Consider the following 19,364-nt stretch of genomic DNA (forward strand, 5'->3'; position numbering starts at 1 on the left):
CATCTTTTTTGTGGTTAAAATATAAAGCAGTTTTATTATCTAGTCCTTTTCTGTCCAAAGACTCTCGTGCCTTCTGCTGGGAAGCTACAGCTTGAGCTGTCTCGCTAATTACTACAGTAAGTCCCCTACATACAAGCCCTCAAGTTTCGAACTTTCAAAGATGTCAGTGTGTTCCATCCACATCAGCTGTGAGTGAAGCTGCAGCTGCGCTCCTTCTCCTATGGCTGCCGATCCTTCAGCTCTACCGTCTCTCTCCTCCAGTCAGTAACTCTTCTTAGCTGCTCACTCAGTGCCAGCTGTTGTATGATTAAAAATGTTCTTTGTTTTTTGTGTTTATGTATTACTTGTGTGAAAAGTATGAACCTATTACAGTACAGTATTATAGAGTGATTGTGTTAGGTACCTGTCTGACTCCTAGTGACCGCATGGACTGCAGCCTATCAGGCTCCTCCATCCATGGGTTTTCCAGGCAAGAGTACTGGAGTGGGTTGCCATTGCCTTCTCCGGTCCCTCAATGCTAGGCCTCCTTTTATATATATTTATATTTAAATATATAAAATGTTAAATATATTATTATGAGAAAAACTAATCAAACGTAGTGAACAAGCTCCAGGTATGCTAATTTTATAGGCTATGCATTATCATTTATACCAGATTGTCACACGAACATCGTACATGTGCTTTTAGAGTAGAGTTAAAAGCAAGTAGTGATACATGTCATGAGTAGTTACTCAACTTGACAAGAGAATTTTCTGTCTTGAACACTGGAGTCAGAAGTATGATTAGAAATAAAACTTTCCATTTTGATAGGAAGACAAACATTTGGTGAACAGTTCAGCTGAATTGCAGTGGATCTTACAGACCTGGTCCAGATTCTTGGCTCGGCTGTCTGCCACCGCTGCTGTCTTTTTCTCATCCTGGTGTCAGTGTTGCTGGAGGTCAGCAGTCCTTTCTATAGGCCAGTCCAGTGCAGAAGCCCTTAAGTGGGAGATGTTAATTTAAGAGTCAGTTTCTTCCAGTTTCCACTGTGCATGAGCTACTAAATACCCAATAAGAGATCTTTCCTTTAGGGTGGAGAGAGTCTTAATAAATGATGTCTTTTCCAGTATGTATAATCTCCTGGTTGTGGATCATGGGGCATCTGATCTTTGTCCAAAGACAGATTACTGTGATCAGCTTCAGAAACAAGCTTGGAATATTCTTTTAAAACTTAGACTTTATAATATAACAAGGTCATCTTTGATGTAGATAATACAACAACCTCGGCATATACCAAACCTCAATATCCACAAAAGTATGTTATCAAAACATAATCTCTCTAAATTACCCTTTGTGGCTCAGACGGTAAAGAATCTGCCTGCAATGTGGGACACTTGGGTTCAGTCCCTGGGTCGGGAAGATGCCTCTGGAAATGGCAACCCCCTCCAGTATTCTTGCCTGGAGAATCCCATGGACACTACAGTCCATGGGGTTGCGAAGAGTCGGAAACGACTGAGCGACTAACACTGCCAAATTAAGTCGTTTCAGTAAACCTGGCCTGATTATTTACCTAAGTGTAATTGATCGCATAGGCTCTTTTAAATCCGCTGTGTCAGAATTTTTCCTAAGGAATATCAAATTTAACTTTTTAAAAAGATTTCCTTATGTCTAGAAAATACAGACTAAAAGTTATTATAACTATATTCATTAGTTAACTCAGTCCCATGTAACTAATCCTTGATCTTGTTAACAGTTTGATGAGACCATTAGGGTTTCTATTAGAATTAATTTCTTACCCAGTTCAGATGTATGATCTGGTATGATCTGGAAGTTATCAGAATCTTGTGCTTGCCAGAAAGTCCTTTCAGTGAGTCTTCTTAAAGATGAAGCATTTTTGCAAAACCATCAGTGAAATATCATCTATGAATGACAAGGGACTTGAAAAGGCGCACAGTCAAGGATATGATTACAATGCAGCTGACAAAGAAGCCTAACCAAGTTGCTGTGACGTACAATATTTTAACAACTTACTGACCAGAGACGTCTTAATATGTCTTTTGTTATCTGAACACTATTGATCAGAGGCATTTCCACATTCACTTACATAACAAACTGCTGGCCACAGGCATTCGTTTCTGCAAAAATCCCCCAGTCAGTAATGTGTTAATGAGAATTAAGACTGATAACAATACCAGGATATATCTAAATTTTAGGAACTTTGTATAGTTTCTAGAACACTTAATGACATTTACCCATACAATATTACTTAAGGCTCATCACCACTCATTTGATAATGCTTCTCATGTAGTTTTAACACATTCATTTATAGCAGTTGGAATAAGTTGCACATGAGTTTTAAAAGGCTTTTCCATTTCCTTTCAGTTCAGGTTCTACCTATTAAGCTAAGACCATTTAAAGGAAATGCAAACTTTGTACCTAGGAAAACTTTTGCTCTTAGGGTTGGAATTTTGAAAAATTTTATCAAGCCAGACTTCTCTAACTGTATATGCAAAAGAAACAAAATTGGAATGTCAAAAGTTTTATCTTGGCCATTTTTCTCTGAAGTCTAACATTGTGGCCACGTGGTGTTACACCAAAGTCATCTTTCTTTTCATAGAGATCTAGCTGAAAATTTCCCAGTTTTGTAAAAGACACCCTAGGGGACTACAAGAAGCAATAGAGCTCTGATTTCTCATTTTTTCAAAGAGTTGGTATTATCAGAAACATCAGAACCAGGCAACCCCGTGCTCAGAGGCCTCTCAGATCATAGTTCCCAGCACGAGGATGGAAGATTTCCTAGCTGTTGTTCCAGAGAGGGGTAACAACAACCAGCCTTGGTTTAATGAGTTTCCCAAGTGGCCCACGCAGTGCGGGACGGCTGAGGGATTCCTCAGCCCAGAAGAGAAGGCTCCACTTAGAGCAGCATTTTGCTCAAAACCAGACGACCAAGTCCTGTGCTTCCCCCCACGCCCGACACACACACACCAAGAAGGACAGTTCAGTCACAGGAACCCAGTAGGGAGAATATCTTGGTATGATCGCATGCAGAGTTCCACAACTCACCAGTGATGTCTCCCAGACCAGAACTGGAGCCTTGTATCCCTCACCACAGAACTGAAACTGCCGTGGGCCAGGGACACCGAGTCGGCAGTCAGCACTCAGAGCTGTCCTGGCGACACAGGTGCTCAGACCGCTGCTGGACCAGATCTGAGAGCTGCAGCTGGCCAGGGGCTGACGTGCCCCTCGGTGCAACAACACAAAATAACTGCTCCAGCAACCGCACTCCTGGGAGTATACCCAGACTCAACTATCATTTAAAAAGGTACACACACCCCTGTGTTCATAGCACTGCTCACAATAGCCAAGACATGGAAACAACCTAAATGTCCATCGACAGATCATTGGATAAAGAGATACATATATGCAGTGGAAAACTACTCAGCCATACAAAATGAAATAATGCCATTTGCAGCAACATGGATCCAACTAGAGGTTATCATATTAAGTGAAGTCAGGGACGGGGACTTTCCCTAACAGTCCAGTGGTTAAGACTCTGCTCCCAATTCAGTGAGGGCATCAAAAAGAGAAAACGATATCATGTATATGTAATACAACACAAATGAACCTGTGGAATAGAATCATGGACACAGAACAGACTGGTGGTTATTGGGGAGGGGGTGTTGGAAGAGGGGTGGAGTGGGAGGTTGAGCTTAGCAAGTGTGAGTTTTTACATTTAGATAAACAAGGTCCTACTGTATGACACAGAGCTATATTCAATATTCTATGATAAACCATAATAGAAAATATTAAAATGTGTATACACACACATATATATAACTGAATCACTTTGCTGTACAGCAGTAAATTTACACACAAGAGGCTGTTCCCAAGAAGCCCCATGAGTCCTGCTCAGTTTCATTTCTTCAGGGTATTGTTTGTTTAGAAAAAGAGAACAATTAGACGTCATCAGTGAGGAGGAAGAGAGAGACACCCACAGCTCAAAAAAAAAAAAAGATTAATGCCCGTTGTGACAGTTACCAAACCAGGATCATTTTGCCCAACACGGAGCAGCCAAAATGCTGAGATGCCAGGGTTTGCAGGAAAGAGAGGGTTTATTCACAAGGCAGTTAAGCAACAAGACAGAACAAGTCTCTCAGATTCACCTCCTGGAAGGCAAAGGGCTCCTGGTGTTCATGGTGTAAAGAAGCCAGGCCACCTGAGGCCTGGGGGTCGTGGGGAGGTGGAATTGGAGAAAGCTGCGGCAGCTGGCATTCTCTGCAGGTGTAACTAAGCTCCAGGCCTCTGCACATTCAGAAGTGGAGCTGCTTATGGCACGATCTGAGGGTTACCCTTTGAGGTCAGAAGGTCACCAAGTGGACACACGGGCAGGCCGTTTTGGAGGGTCATCGGCCCTATCCAGTCTTAGCCAGCTCAGCTCAAACGAGACAGAGCCGAAACACTTCAGGCTGTGTGCTTCTCGTTGACACATGCGTCTCAGAACAAATGACCCTGATTAATGCAGGCAGGGGAAACGGATTTGACTGATAATCACCCTCAGTTTCATTGCCGCATATCTTCTGATCGTTCCTCAACCTTGAGAGTGGAGGGGCGATGACGGGTTCACAGAGCTGCGTCAGCCCTCTGCCGCTTATCAGTGTGCAAGCGTGCTCAGTCACTCGTGTCCGACGCTGTGCGACCCCATGGACTGTAGCCCGCCAGGCTCCTCTGTCCATGGGGTTCTCCAGGCAAGAATACTGGAGTGGGTTGCCATTGCCTCCTCCAAGGGATCTTCCCAACCCAGGGAATGAACCCACATCTCCTGCATTGGCAGGCGGACTCTTTACCACTGAGCCACCTGGGAAGCCGCCCTCTTAACAGCACAACGTTGTACATCAACTGTACTCCAGTAAGTTTTTTAAAAGAGCATAGGGCTACCAAGGGCTTGAAGAAGGCAGCTGTTGAGCGCTCACTTAGACATTCTCTTGTTGCCAGTTTCCAGTGAGCACTTTGATCCCAATAAACAGATAACCACCTCTGTACCAACTGTCACAGGCCCAAGGCTGGTAATCAAAATGGCAGACAAAGACCAACTCTGAGGGGGACACACATAGTGTTAGAATTTAGGCCCAGGATCTTATCTAGGACACCGTCAAGCCAGGGAATCCGTGTCTTACCTCCTTACATATTGGAGAGTCCCAATCATTATCAGTTTAGCTGAAACACTTAGATACTACATATGGAAGGAACACAAGCTGGAAAAATATGTATGTTTTCTATTCCCACCTAACAGAACCTTGACGGGTAGAAAGGGATCATTTCCTTTTTTTAATCTCAGGTCACAAGGACCAAATTTCAGCTTAGACAAGGAAAAACAGGACAGGAAATTCTGTTGATTAGACTAATCAGATACGTCACATAGGAAGTCACAGTGAAGTTAGGGACAGTTGAAAAATTAATGACAGGCAGGACAAGAGGTAGGGATCCTTAAATACAGAAAAAGATTTTGGATGAAATTTCCAACAGCTTGGGCAAAGGTCTGTATAGTCAAAGCTATAGTTTTTCCAGTAGTCATGTATGGATGTGAGAGTTGGACCATAAAGAAAGCTGAGCGCCAAAGAACTGATGCTTTTGAAGTGTGTTGGAGAAAACTCTTGAGAGTCCCTTGGACTTCAGGGAGATCAAACCAGCCCATCCTAAAGGAGATCAGTCCTGAATATTCATTGGAAGGACTGATGCTGAAGCTCCAATACTTTGGCCACCTGATGTGAAGAGCTGACTCATTAGAAAAGACCCTGATGCTGGGAAAGACTGAAGGCAGGAGGAGAAAGGGACGACAGGGTGAGATGGTTGGATGGCATCACGGAGTCAGTGGACATGAGTTTCGGCAAGCTCTGGGAGACGGTGAAGGACGGAGAAGCCTGGCGTGCTGCGGTCCACGGGGTCGCAAAGAGTTGGACACGACTGAGCGACTGAACACCAGCACCACCAGGACTTCCCCGGCGGTCCGATGGTTAGGGATCTGCCTGCCAGTGTAGGGGACACGGGTTCCATCCCTGTTCCGGGAGGATTTCACATGCCAGGGGCAACTCAGCCCTCGAGCGGTAACTACTGAGCCCGCACTCCATGAGCACTGAAGTCAGAGCCTGTGCTCTGCAGCAAGAGAAGCTGCTGCAAGAAGCAGCCCTCGTACCGCAACTAGACAAGGCCTGAGCACAGCACTGAAGATCAAGTGTGGCCATAAAGATGAAAAGAGCAAGCGTTACAGACACCCAGCAGCTGGAGAGAGCACCTGCTTTTGCCCACCTTTGAGAAGTCCTAATCATTGAATTGTCTTTCCAAGCCTTAATTTCTTTTCTTTCAGCTTCATTCTGAAAAGCTGCTTAAGATCTGTTCAGGGTTCACCTGCCCACTGGGAGGAATCAGTGTAGGGGACCTGGTACCAGCCAAGGCTTGGAGTGATCCCTGTCGACAGCGCTCCACAGTATGGCTTCCGTTTCCCATCACGGTCCACACAGGGACTTCTCTAGTGATCCAGTGGCTTAAGACTCCAAGCTCCCAATGTGGGGGGCCCGGGTTCAATCACTGGTCAGGGGACTAGATCCCACATGCTGCAACTAAGACCTAGCACAGCCAAATAAATAATGTTTTTTAAGTTGCAGATCCAAATGTTTCAGAAGCCAGCCATTCTCAGGAATCCCAACTGTCTCCTGATAGTGGGAACTGCAAGCCCGGCTAGAGCTTCCCTTCTGTCAGGGGACAAGATTCTGTCCTTGTGCGAGTTCAAAACCCAAGTGGTCAACAGAGGGCAAAGAACTATGCCTTTTCCTCGGACACCTTACTGCTTCATGCAACTATAAAGTTCAAAGTCAAAACTGTATTCTGGTCTCAGGCGTCCTTTGTTTTACATGCAATCAAATGGTACCGTCCACATACTAGAGCGGGGCTCCCTCTTTTAGTTCAAGGGCCTTCAAATCTTTGGCCAGGATTTCTACAGATACCGTGCGGGAATTTTTAAGTCCCTGAGAACTTCCTGTCCATCAGAACGGTTGTTTAACTCTTGTATCTAGATCTTTCCATTAAAAGCAAACAATTCTTGGGATTCAAATCTCAAGGGTGTGCAAGCACGCACCCACACCCACACCAAGCATTCTTCAAATCCAGTAAGTAAACCAACAAAAACCTCCTGTGAGCAGCAGTGAGGGGAATGTATGGGTTAGGGACTCCTGGACAAGTATCTTCTACAATTTGATTAACTGCTTGTAAGTCATGCACAAACCAATCTGTGCTTGGTTTCTAGACAGGTAAAATTGGATTTCTCTGGTGGCTCAGATGGTAAACAGTCCGCCTGCAATGTTGGAGGCCCAGGTTTGATCCCTGGGTCAGGAAGATCCCCTGGAGAAGGAAATGGCAACCCGCTCCAGTATTCTTGCCTGGGAAATCCCACGGACAGAGGAGCCTGGAGGATCACAGTCCATGGAGTCACAAAGAGTCAGACACGACTTAGTGATAAACAAACACAACAACTGGAGTATAAGGTGACTCAGGGACACGTTGAATCGTATTCCAGGAGGGCTGTTGGCAGGGACTGAATTCCGGGCGGCGCCTGCTCCTTTAGTGGGCAGCTTTATTCTGATACAGTAACGATCGGCTGTACATAAGGCATTTCATCCGGTGTTTCTTCCATTTACAGAACAAATCTAGTTGCAAATTTGTATCATAACTTAAGGATCCATTTTTAGGCCCTGAGTCCAAAGGATATCTTGGCACATACAAACCAGACCAGAAATAAGACCAAAGACCAGAGCCCTGGGCGTCCAACCCAGGTATGGAGTACCTGAGCAGCTGGGACCTTTTATGCTTTTTACCAAAATTCTGCTGACCCTATGGTCTTTGTCCCCCATGTCCTCTGCCTGCTTGAGTCAAAGACTAAGTTTAATCAGAGAAGTGAGAAAATGTAGAAACAAAAAAAAGAGTCAAAGGAAATCAAATAACCATAATTTAGTCATATGTTAAGGACCCCTAGTTCCTTCTCAAGGGCTATAGAGAGTATTCTGAGCCATATCCTGTGAGCTGTTTTATAGATGCTGAAACCTCCATCACATGGAAGAAGTTAACTACGTGATGACTGTAGCCATGACATGCGTGTGTGCTCAGCCCCTCAGTCGTGGCCAGCTCTTGGCGACCTCCTGGACTGTAGCCCGCCAGGCTCCTCTGTCCATGGAATTTTCCAGGCAAGAATACTGGAGTGGGTTGCCATTTCCTTCTCCAGGGGGATCCTTCCTGACCCAGGAAGCAAATTCGCATCTCCTGTGTGTCCTGCATTGGCAGGAGGATTCTTTACCACCGCATCACCTGGGAAGTCCCAAGGCCGTGACAAAAGCTACCGCAGTTTCAAGAACTGGCCTCAAGGAAATGGGAACACACCGACCCTGGAACTGAAGACCAACTGTACTTAAAACAATCAAGACGATGCTGGTCAGACCACCACGTGGCGAACTTCAGGATGACTGTCAGAGCTGACCATGCTGTTTCTGCATGGAGCCCCCTCCCTCAGTCTATAAAAGCTCTTGGCCTCTGACTGTCAGGGCGAGGGTGAAGGGGGAGTTGGCTTTTGGACAGGCATCCGCCCTGCCCCCTCTCTACACTGGCATCCAAAATAAAACAAACTTTCCTTTCCACCAACCTGGCCTCTTTTTATTGGCTTTTGAGCAGCCAGACCCTGGTTTCAGTTACACTGCCAGGTGGGTCTCTGTCCCTTCCCTCTCCAACCCCCGCCCCCGTCTGGCCGGGAATGCCAACCAACCTAGGTACAGGTGTGTTCAGTCAGCTCAGTTCAGTCGCTCAGTCATGTCTGACTCTTGGTGACCCCGTGGACTGCAGCACACCAGGCTTCCCTGTCCATCACCAACTCCTGAAGCTTACTCAAACTCATGTCCATCACGTCAGTGATGCCATCCAGCCATCTCATCCTCTGTCGTCCCCTTCTCCTGCCTTCAATCTTTCCCAGCATCAGGGTCTTTTCAAATGAGTCAGTTCTTTGCATCAGGTGGCCAAAGTGTTGGAGTTTCAGCTTCAGCATCAGTCCTTTCAATGAATATTCAGGACTGATTTCCTTTAGGATAGAGTGCTTGGATCTCCTTGCAGTCCAAGGGACTCTCAAGAGTCTTCTCCAACACCACAGTTCAAAAGCATTAATTCTTCAGTGCTCAGCTTTCTTTATAGTCCAACTCTCACATCCATACATGACTACTGGAAAGACCATAGCTTTGACTAGACGGACCTCTGTTGGCAAAGTAATGTCTCTGCTTTTTAATATGCTGTCTAGGTTGGTCATAACTTTTCTTCCAAGGAGCAAGCATCTTTTAATTTCATGACTGCAGTCACCATCTGCAGTGATTTTGGAGCCCAAGGAAATAAAATCTGTCACTGTTTCCATTGCTTCCCCATCTATTTGCCATGAAGTGATGAGACCGGGTGCCATGATCTTAGTTTTCTGAATGTTGAGTTTTAAGCCAACTTTTTCACTCTCCTCTTTCACTTTCATCAAGAGGCTCTTTAGTTCTTCGCTTTCTGCCATAAGGGTGGTGTCATCTGCATATCTGAGGTTATTGATATTTCTCCCGGCAATCCTGATGCCAGCTTGTGCTTCCTCCAGCCCAGCGTTTCTCATGATGTACTCTGCCTATAAGTTAAATAAGCAGAGTGACAATATACAGCCTTGACGTACTCCTTTCCCGATTTGGAACCAATCTGTTGTTCTGTGTCCAGTTCTAACTGTTGCTTCCTGACCTGCATACAGATTTCTCAAGAGGCAGGTCAGGTGGTCTGGTATTCCCATCTCTTTCAGAATTTTCCAGTTTGTTGTGATCCACAAAGTCAAAGGCCTTGGCATAGTCAGTAAAGCAGAAATAGACATTTTTCTGGAACTCTCTTGCTTTTTTGATGATCCAACGGATGTTGGCAATTTGATCTCTGGTTCCTCTGCCTTTTCTAAATCCAGCTTGAACATCTGGAAGTTCACGGTTCATGTACTGTTGAAGCCTGGCTTGGAGAATTTTGAGTGTTACTTTACTAGCATGTGAGCTGAGTGCAATTGTGCGGTAGCTTGAGCATTCTTTGGCATTGCCTTTCTTTGGGATTGGAATGAAAACTGATCTTTTCCAGTCCTGTGGCCACTGCTGAGTTTTCCAAATTTGCTGGCATATTGAGTGCAGCACTTTCACAGCATCACCCAAAGAGGTCTTCCAAACCCCAGCCCATCTCTGTGGCCTGCAAAACAAAACTAAGCACCGAAGGGCCCCAGCACCTCACCGAGGAGATACGGGGCACGGGTCCCCAGAACCAAAGGACGAGGCAGCTGCTCTGACACACCAGCCGACGAGCCCTGGGCAGAAAGTCCGTCTGGGGTCACCTCCGGCCGCGCACAGACCATCACCGAACCTGGTTCATTTTGCCTGACACCCAGCAGCCTGAGACACTGAGATGCTGAGGCTTACAGCTGAGAGGGTTTGTTCATGAGGCAGCTAAGTGAGGAAAGAAAACAAACCTCAGGTCTGCCTCCCAGAAGGCAAGAGGATTGGGGTGCATTGTGGGAGAGCAAATGGAGAAGCAGGCTGGTCCCGGGCGTGGAGGGCGTGGGGGACGTGGGGATGGGTGATTGAGAACAGGTGTGGTCATCGTCGTTCTGCACAGGTGGAACTCAGCTACAGGCCTCTGCACCTTCAGAAACGGAGGCATGGGATTTCCTTGGTGCTCTAGTGGTTAAGACCCCACGCTCCCACTGACAAAGGCCCAGGTTCCATCCCTGATCCGGGAACTAAGCCTGCAAGCACCATCCCCCCAATTCCCCCAGCAAGGCCAAAAAAAAAAAAAATGGAGACGTTTAGCACCATCTGAGGGTGGATCTCTGACATCAAAAGGTCACCCACTTAGGGTCAGTGGTCCTGACTGGTCTTAACCAGCTCAGCACCAACTAGGCACAGGTGCCTCCAAGCTCCTGGAAGACTACTCAGCAAACACCTTACTGTGAAGGCTCCACACCGCTAAGGGGACTGCCAGCCTTAAACGACCTTGACGAGTGAAGGCAGGTGAAGTGGGTTTGACGAATAATCCCCCAGCAAGGAAGTGTAGCGCCGCCCCCTAACCCGGGTGTGACTGCAGCGTCCATCCTCCCAGCCTTGGCCACCGGCTGGGCCACTTCAGGGAGGGGCGTGTAGTGAGCCACCCCCACCCCGAGTGTTGTATATGCATGTGTTTGCATAATAATATAGACGTGTGTCACGGCATCTAATAGTCTTAAATATAGTCGCTCCTTGTGGCCCACAAGTTCTGCTTGTGTGAACTGGCCTATTCACTCAATTAGATTTTAACCCCAGATCAATACTTTTGTGGCCGGGCACAGACATGCACACAGAGGTGAAATTTTGAGTTGCCCAGTGCACGGGTTGCCAGCTGAGGTCAAACAAGGCAACACTCTGCCTCCTGGTTTCAGCTCATACTTGTCTACTTAACGGCAGGCCTTTTCTGCATCTTTGTGCTTTTTCTCCATGGTTTTTCCATTTTAAATGTCCCCCCCCCCCCCGGCATCGTGTTAAAGTGCAGAGACTAGTGTTTCTAAGCTCAGGGAGGCTGGGTGTGTCTTAGAGCAGCTTTGCTCAGGCATGAATCAGGTGCTGTGAGTTCAAAGACGGTGAATCAGTAATATCTACCGCTGAAAGGGTCTTTAAACAAAAACACACATATATCGAGGTTGTGGGACTTCCCTGGTAGCCCAGGGGTTAAGAATCCCCCTGCCAATGCAGGGGACATGGCTTCAGTCCCTGGTTGCGGCAGATTCCACATGCCGTGGGGCAGGTAAGCCTGAGCACCTCATCTACTGAGCCCGTGCCTAGAGCCTGTGCTCCGCAACGAGAAGCCACCGCAGCGAGAAGCCCTCGCGGTGCGGCCAGAGAGCAGCCCCTGCTCTCCACAACCAGAGAAGCCCTCACGCGGCAACAAGACTTGGCACAGCCAAAGGTAATACATTTTAAAAGTTGTGTATTGATCTACTGGTGTGACCAGAGGCTCACAAAAACCTAACCCCGTATTTCCCCAGGGAAGGAACGGTTCATGCTTGGATGTTAAATCACTTCAGTCATGTCTGACTTTTTTCAACCCCATGGACTGTAGCCCACCAGGCTCCTCTGTCCGTGGGATTCTCCAGGCAAGAATACTGGAGCGGGTTGCCATGCCCTCCTCCAGGGGATCTTCCCGACCCAGGGATCGAACCCATGTCTCTTAAGTCTCCTGCATTGGCAGGCAGGTTCTTTACCACTAATGCCGCCTGGGAAGCAGTTCAGCCTCTTGGTAGCATTCTATTCTATTTTTCACTCCTCTGCCAGCATTCCTTGGAGAAGGCGATGGCACCCCACTCCAGTACTCTTGCCTGGAAAATCCCATGGCCAGAGGAGCCTGGTAGGCTGCAGTCCATGGGGTCGCTAGGAGTCGGACACGACTGGGCGACTTCACTTTCACTTTTCACTTTCACGCATTGGAGAAGGAAACGGCAACCCACTCCAGTGTTCTTGCCTGCAGAATCTCAGGGACAGGGGAGCCTGGTGGGCTGCCGTCTATGGGGTCGCACAGAGTCGGACACGACTGAAGCCACTTAGCAGCAGCCAGCATTCCTGACAGCACTGCCTCCTGGCTGGCTTCCTGCCTTTCCCTTGCTTGTTTCGCTGCGGCTCAAACTCTAAATATGGGGGTGACCCAGAACACTGCTTTCTATTGTCAACACTCAGGCCCCAGGAGATCATTTCTAACATGTGGCTTTAAATACCAGCCTGTCTTGTGAGTTTGTGGCCACACTTTCCCTCTGGAGCCGACTTCGTATCCACCCACCCACCCACCATCTCCTCTGCACTGTGAGCTTCGCATAAAGAAACCGTGACTTGGACTTTCCTGGTGGCACAGTGGATAAGAATCCGCCTGCCAATGCAGGGGACACAGGTTTGATCCCTGGTCTGGGAGGATTCCACATGCTGCGGGGCAGCTGAGCCCATGCGCCATAGCTACTGAGCCCCTGTGCCTAGAGCCTGTGCTCCACAACAAGAGAAGCCACCACAGCAAGAAGCCCGCACACCGCAACGAGAAAAGCCCAAGCAGCAGCAAAGACCTGCATGGCAAAAAAAACACAACACCCAATCTTGACTTCATCCCCTAAGCACGTTCCTCCTCTGTCTTCCCACCGGGGTAAACTGCACCACTTTCCACCCAGTTGCTTGAGCCTCTAATCTCAGAGTCAGGGTCATGGTTGGTTCCTGTTTTTCCTCACCCCCTCCCCACATCCATCCATCTCACCGGACCTGCTCACTCTCACCGTCTCTGCCTCGTTCACCCGAGTCCACACCACCAGCATCTCCAGTTTGGATGGACGCTGTGGCTTCTTCCCACTCAAGCCCCTCCGCAACCAAGTCCCCCTGAAAGAAAGGGCTTCTCCCGAGTTTATGATTAACCTCTATCCAAAACCTTATCCTGCACCTGTTCCCCTCAAGATTGAGGAGAACCAAAGAAAACAGGGGGCTGAAACCAAGCAGGACCCTGCAGGGCCCTCCTGGGGACAAATGCCATCCCATGTCCCCTGTTTCTTGTTTGCAGAAGAAGACTTTATAGTCTCCTAGACCTTCCCTGAGTTCCAAAGAGCAGACTCGAGCAGTTACTAATTAGGGAAGGAAGGGAACACAAACAAAGAGCAGGTCGGAAAGGTCTTGAAAACAGCAGGGGCTGACCGGGAAATTCTCAGTCAGTCAGTCACCTCGGCTCTAAGTAAATAATAAAATGCCTCAACCATCCCTTTTGCTCTCTCTGAGAAAGAAGTTAAGGAATCACAAGACCATGATTTATTAGTTTGTTATGCAGGAACACACAGACAGATCGCCAGTGACACAGAGTCACAAGATGGTAGAAGTCCTGAGAAGTGGGCAACTGAGGTCTTTTCAGGAAACTGAAATCACACAGATCTCTCCTCTTTACCATTTTTTTTCTTTGCTTTTATAAACCTTGCACTCCAGCCAGCAAGTGGATTTGCGACAAACCTCTTATCCGCTCAGTTGGCACCTCCTAGACTAGTAAACCTTTCTCTGCTCTAAACGCCAGCGTTTCAGTTTGTTTGGCCTCACCGCACGTCAGGCACAAGAACTTGACTTTGACGACACCCTCACCCCAAATCTATTCCCCACACAGCAGCAGCCAGAGTGATCTTTTAAAAGAAACTAGAGCCTTCCCTGACAGTCTAGTGGTTAACACGGCAAGCTTCCAATGCAAGGGCACAGGTTCATTTCCTGGTTGGGGAACTAAGATCCCACATGACTCATGGTGAAAAAAGAAAAAAAGCAGAAACCAGATATTGCCTCCCCTCAGGGTTAAGTCCTCAAGGGCAGGCTTCCGTTGTTACCGAGTCCAAGCTTGCTCTGCTCGCCAACACGACAGGCCAATGAATCTGAGAGACAAGGTGTTGAGGCAAGCGAGGAAGAAACTTTAATCGGAGAGTCAGCAGACTGAGAAGATGGTGGGCTAAGGCCTCAAAATAACCATCTTACTACTGGGGTCTGGATGCCACGTTCTTTTCTAAATCAGAGAGAAGCAACGAGGAACTCAAGTCAAAAGGCAGAATAGACGTTGAGAAGCAGTGGGGAAGGGGTGTGCTAATCTCTTCTATTCACAGGTGGGCAAGGACAGACTCTCGTCTCTCTCCATGAGCTGAACAAAGGCGCTTTCAGTTCAGTTCAGTCGCTCAGTTGTGTCCGATTCTTTGCGACCCCATGGACTGCAGCACACCAGGCTTCCCTGTCCATCACCAACTCCCAGAGCTTGCTCAAACTCATGTCCATCAAGTCGGTGATCCCATCCAACCATCTCATCCTCTGTGGTCCCCTTCTCCTCCTGCCCTCAATCTTTCCTAGCATTTTGAAGGCGCATTAGTTTACAGTCAAGCAGAGGGGCAGGGTCCTCCAGGCAAGCCATTGAGTATGATTATAATAATAAAAGCAATGAAAAGCAAGTCAAAGAAACAGTTCCAACATAGGAGTCAGAATTGGCTTTCTCCCTGAAACACCATTACACTTAAAACAGGAGCTGAAGGCCTCTGCCTCCCACTCTTGCTCCCAATGACTCCACCCCTGGAAGCATTTCCTGCCTCTTCTCTCCTATAGGCCTGTTTTCCACCCACTCACCACCTGTTCCATTTCTTCCACGGCTCCATCACTGGTTCACCTGCCTGCGCCCTGCCATCCCTGCAGCCCCCACACCCCCAGACTCAACTCAGCTTCTGACAGTAAGGACCCGCATGTTCTGTTCCTTGCTGACCCCGGTGCCAGCAGGGTGCTTGGGATGTTAACAGGTGCAAAAAAATTGTCACTGAGCAAATCTCAGTGACTGAAAGCAAGCAGGTAAGTTGTGCACACCTGAAAAAACTGCTCCTACGGCAGGAAGAACTACAAACCTACAAGTAGACACACTCAGTTTTGCTGCCTTTATGCCCAGAGCTCAGCTGCAGGGGAGGAGCCTGCCTGAAACACCCAGACCCCGGCCACGCCCCCCAGACTGAGTCATCACAGCTCTGGCCAGGATTAGGCATTTTACTGCTAAGTCGCTTCAGTCGTGTCCGACTCTGTGCGACCCCACAGACGGCAGCCCACCAGGCTCCGCCGTCCCTGGGATTCTCCAGGCAAGAATACTGGAGTGGGTTGCCATTTCCTTCTCCAGTGCATGAAAGGGAAAAGTGAAAGTGAAGTCGCTCAGTCATGTCCAACTCCCAGCGACCCCATGGGTCTGCAGCCTACCAGGCTCCTCCACCCATGAGATTTTCCAGGCAAGAGTACTGGAGTGGGGTGCCATTGCCTTCTCCTTTCTATGCACAATACTAATATACATATATATACACCTTTTAAAAACCAGTAACAGGATCATATTCAATACTATTTTGTAATTTTTTTCACTTAGTACATACTGTAAATATTTTTCATGCCAGCATATATTGATATACCTTTCTTTTTAGTAGGTGTGTAGTATTCTACTGTATGAGCACCAAGTTTATTTAACTAGTCCTTTCATTGGTGAACACTGTTTTTCTTTTTTCCCTACCACTGTACCATTATAAACAATGGTGCAATGAATGGTGCACCCCTACACCCTTGTGTGAATATTTCTGTAGCAAATATTAAAGGTCAAAGATATAAGCATTTAAAAATCCAAAATATATATCCAAACTAAAATTCAAAAACATTTAATATATGCTTCCATCAACAAGATTCATAATTGTTTTTAGTCATTTAATGATTAATAGCTTTCTGTAAAAAAAGAATATATATATATTTATATACATATATAACTGAATCACTTTGTGGTAGATCTGAAACTAACATAACATTATAAAAAAATTCCACTATATTACAAAAAAACTCCCCACCAATTAATAGTTGGCTTCCTATTATAAGCCAGGTGCTAAAATTTAAGAGTTAATATACACAATTCAGGTCCTGAAAATACATCTTAATTGTGGAAGAATGACAAATTAAACAACAGCTTTAAGTCAGTGTTGCTATCAGAAGACTGCACAGGTACAGTGGGAATATTCAGAAAGGGAAATCTAACATACTTTGAGGTGGGAAGAGAGGGATGAAGGGAAAGTATCCCACCAGAGGTGACATGAGAAGAAAAGGCTAAAAGGGCAGAGTGTGGGGAAGGTGTGAGAACTACAAGGAAAAGCACATGCAAAGGTTTAGGGACACAAGGAGAGCATTAAAAGTTACCACAGCACTAATTTAGAGTAATAAAGTCTTTGCAAATTTCCTCAGGCACCTAAAAACACATCTTCAAACAAAAGCATTTAATAAGGCAGGAAAAAATCTATGTTTTAGAATGTCATCTAATATTCTGACTACCAATGTATTGGAGAAAAGTGAATTAATAATTTCTAAGGGTCAGCAGTGTAAATGTAAATAGCAAAATAGGAAGTTATGTTGAGTTAAATAAAAATAAATAAGTAAATAAAACCTTCTTAGGTCAATAATTGTAAGTAGTTAAACTTTAGTAGGGAAAAAGCTGTATGAGTATGAGTAGAAATTCAAATAGTAAAATGAAAAGACTTACTGTTAACATGTGTGTGTCTAATTCCGGAGGATCAATTAACCTAGCCACTGACTCCATAAACACAAAGAAAGCTATTACCACTAGAAAAAGCCCATTAATAAATCCAGAGAGAATTTCTATTCGGCCATACCTAAAAACACAGAATATATTTTTAGAAAAGGAAATTGACAAATGAAGTATTTAAAAAATATAAACATTATTATGTTATAAATGAGGAAATGAATCCAGATTTTCAACTACACAAACAGTAAGACTTGAAAATTACCAAGATTTTAAATATCACACTAACGCCAGAAGGTTTATATGTTTGTTGAGATTTTATGAGTTTATCGAAGTCCTTCTTCAGTGTCCCTCTTATACAAAGCCTGTCCTAATTTCTTAGCAAGTTACTTTTCTCTCTTTCAAGACTTTGATGTTCTCTGTATCTGTCACAAGACATAGATTCAGCTTGTATCAAGAATTTTTGTATTTTTGGCTCATCCATCTTTCAAAATATAAACAGCTGAAAATAAGAAGATGAATTTATTAACCTATTTACAGTAGGTCTTTATCAAAATACTCTGCACAAATCAGGGATTCTAATGTTCATTGAATGATTCACTTAGTAAAAAGATACTGCATGCACAGTCACTTCAAAGTTTGAATTCTCTAACAGCAAAGATGTGAATGATCATGCACATTCCATGGCCTTAAAGAAACACTGTTGGCCAAACAGCTATTTAACTGATTTTTGCTACCTATCTATGAGAAGGATTTGTCAGGGAGTGTGGTCTTAAGCTTACTGCCAGTCCAGGCACCATTTGACAAGACCCTGATACTGGGAAAGATTGAGGGCAGGAGGAGAAGTGGACGCCAGAGGATGAGATGGTTGGATGGCATCACCGACTCGATGGATGTGAGTTTGAGTAAACTCCGGGAGTTGGTGATGGACAGGGAAGCCTGGCACGCTGCAGTCCATGGGGTCGCAAAGAGTCGGACATGACTGAGCGACTGAACTGAACTGAACCTCAGGAGATGCTACTCTGGATACCCACACACACCTTCTACCACCACCAGTACCTTGAGAAACACCGGTTTGGAGCATAGAAAGTACCATAATTATTTTCATTCTCTGTTTTCAACATTTATCATTTAGGGGGAAAATTGAGTTAGAGGAGAGACGTTCTATTGACTTTTGAAAATAGGAACATAACTAAACCTGGTTTCCAAGCTGTGGAAGGAGGGCTGTGTGGAAACCATTTCTTCCATCATCATCACTGGAAACAGGCACAGTTTCTCCTCCCCTTTGGAAGTTAATCTGTTTACTGTTCAGCATACATGACGAAAGTGAGCTACAACCTCTATCTAGTAATGCAGATCAGTAAGGAGAACCACCTGAGAAATTAACCTGGGGCAAGTCCTCAGGCAATTTTCCCTTTTCTTGTTCCCTAGAATGTAGCAAATTTGGGGGGGGGGGGGTGGCCCAGCTGCACTGTGGCGGGCTTCTCAAGTTGTGGCACATACTTGGGATGTTAGTTCCCTGACCAGGAATCAAACCTGTGCCCTGCATTGGCAGGCAGATTTTTAACCACTGGACCACCAAGGAAGACCCCGCAGCAAACACTTATTGAGCAAACACTAGGCTGAAATCCAAAGGGTTCTGAAGTGCACTTTGTTGGGCAACACAATCCTCACCTTCAAGGAGCTCCGGGTCTGATCGGGGACACAAGACAAGAAAAAAGTCAGGCTGGTGACGCTCGGGGTGCTGTGTCGGCATGGGCCCCAGGCCTCCGGGATGAGCGGAGGGTAGCTCAGATCAGAGACCAGAGGTGACGATGGCCTGAATTAGAATAGACACGAGGTGGGGAGAGCAAAAATGAGGGGCTCGGGGGATTTGAGAGACATTTCAGTGGGAGAATTCACAGGACTTGAATTCTGTGTGGGGAGTCAGGATCTACAGAGTTCTACAGATCTACAGAGTTACCAGCTGTGCCGGGTGGAGGAACCCTCCCTAAGGGGACAGGGGACCAGGAGGTGGAGCAGGTATGTGAGGGAAAGATGGGGACTCCAGCTGTGGGCGTGGTGAAGCCAGGGGCCTTGGGACACATCCTGCCAGGCTGGGAAGAGATCAGGGTTGTAGGTGACGATACAGGAGCCCTCAGGCGAAACGGTGAGTGGGTGAGAAAACTCAGGAAGAAGTGTAGAGAGAGGGACCCAGACAGGATCCTGACACCCGTATGTATCAAGTGGACAGACGGAAGAAGAGAAGCCCTCGTGGG

At 46.4% G+C, this 19,364-nt stretch overlaps 1 protein-coding gene across 1 annotated transcript in view; it reads right to left on the reverse strand.

Moving 5' to 3' along the window:
* The window catches only part of ALKBH4 (alkB homolog 4, lysine demethylase), a 44,354-nt gene that overhangs the window by 2,008 nt on the left and 22,982 nt on the right, over positions 1-19,364 (reverse strand). Inside the window, exons 5-6 of the transcript XR_014073316.1 lie at positions 1,776-1,899; positions 864-978 (exon numbers count right to left, since the gene is read on the reverse strand). The gene's annotated coding sequence lies outside the window, so the exon portion shown is untranslated. The remainder of the gene's footprint in view (positions 1-863; positions 979-1,775; positions 1,900-19,364) is intronic.

This window comes from Giraffa tippelskirchi, chromosome 13 (genome assembly GCF_054371585.1).
Source record: "Giraffa tippelskirchi isolate mGirTip1 chromosome 13, T2T-mGirTip1v1.2.pri, whole genome shotgun sequence".
NCBI lineage: Eukaryota > Metazoa > Chordata > Mammalia > Artiodactyla > Giraffidae > Giraffa > Giraffa tippelskirchi.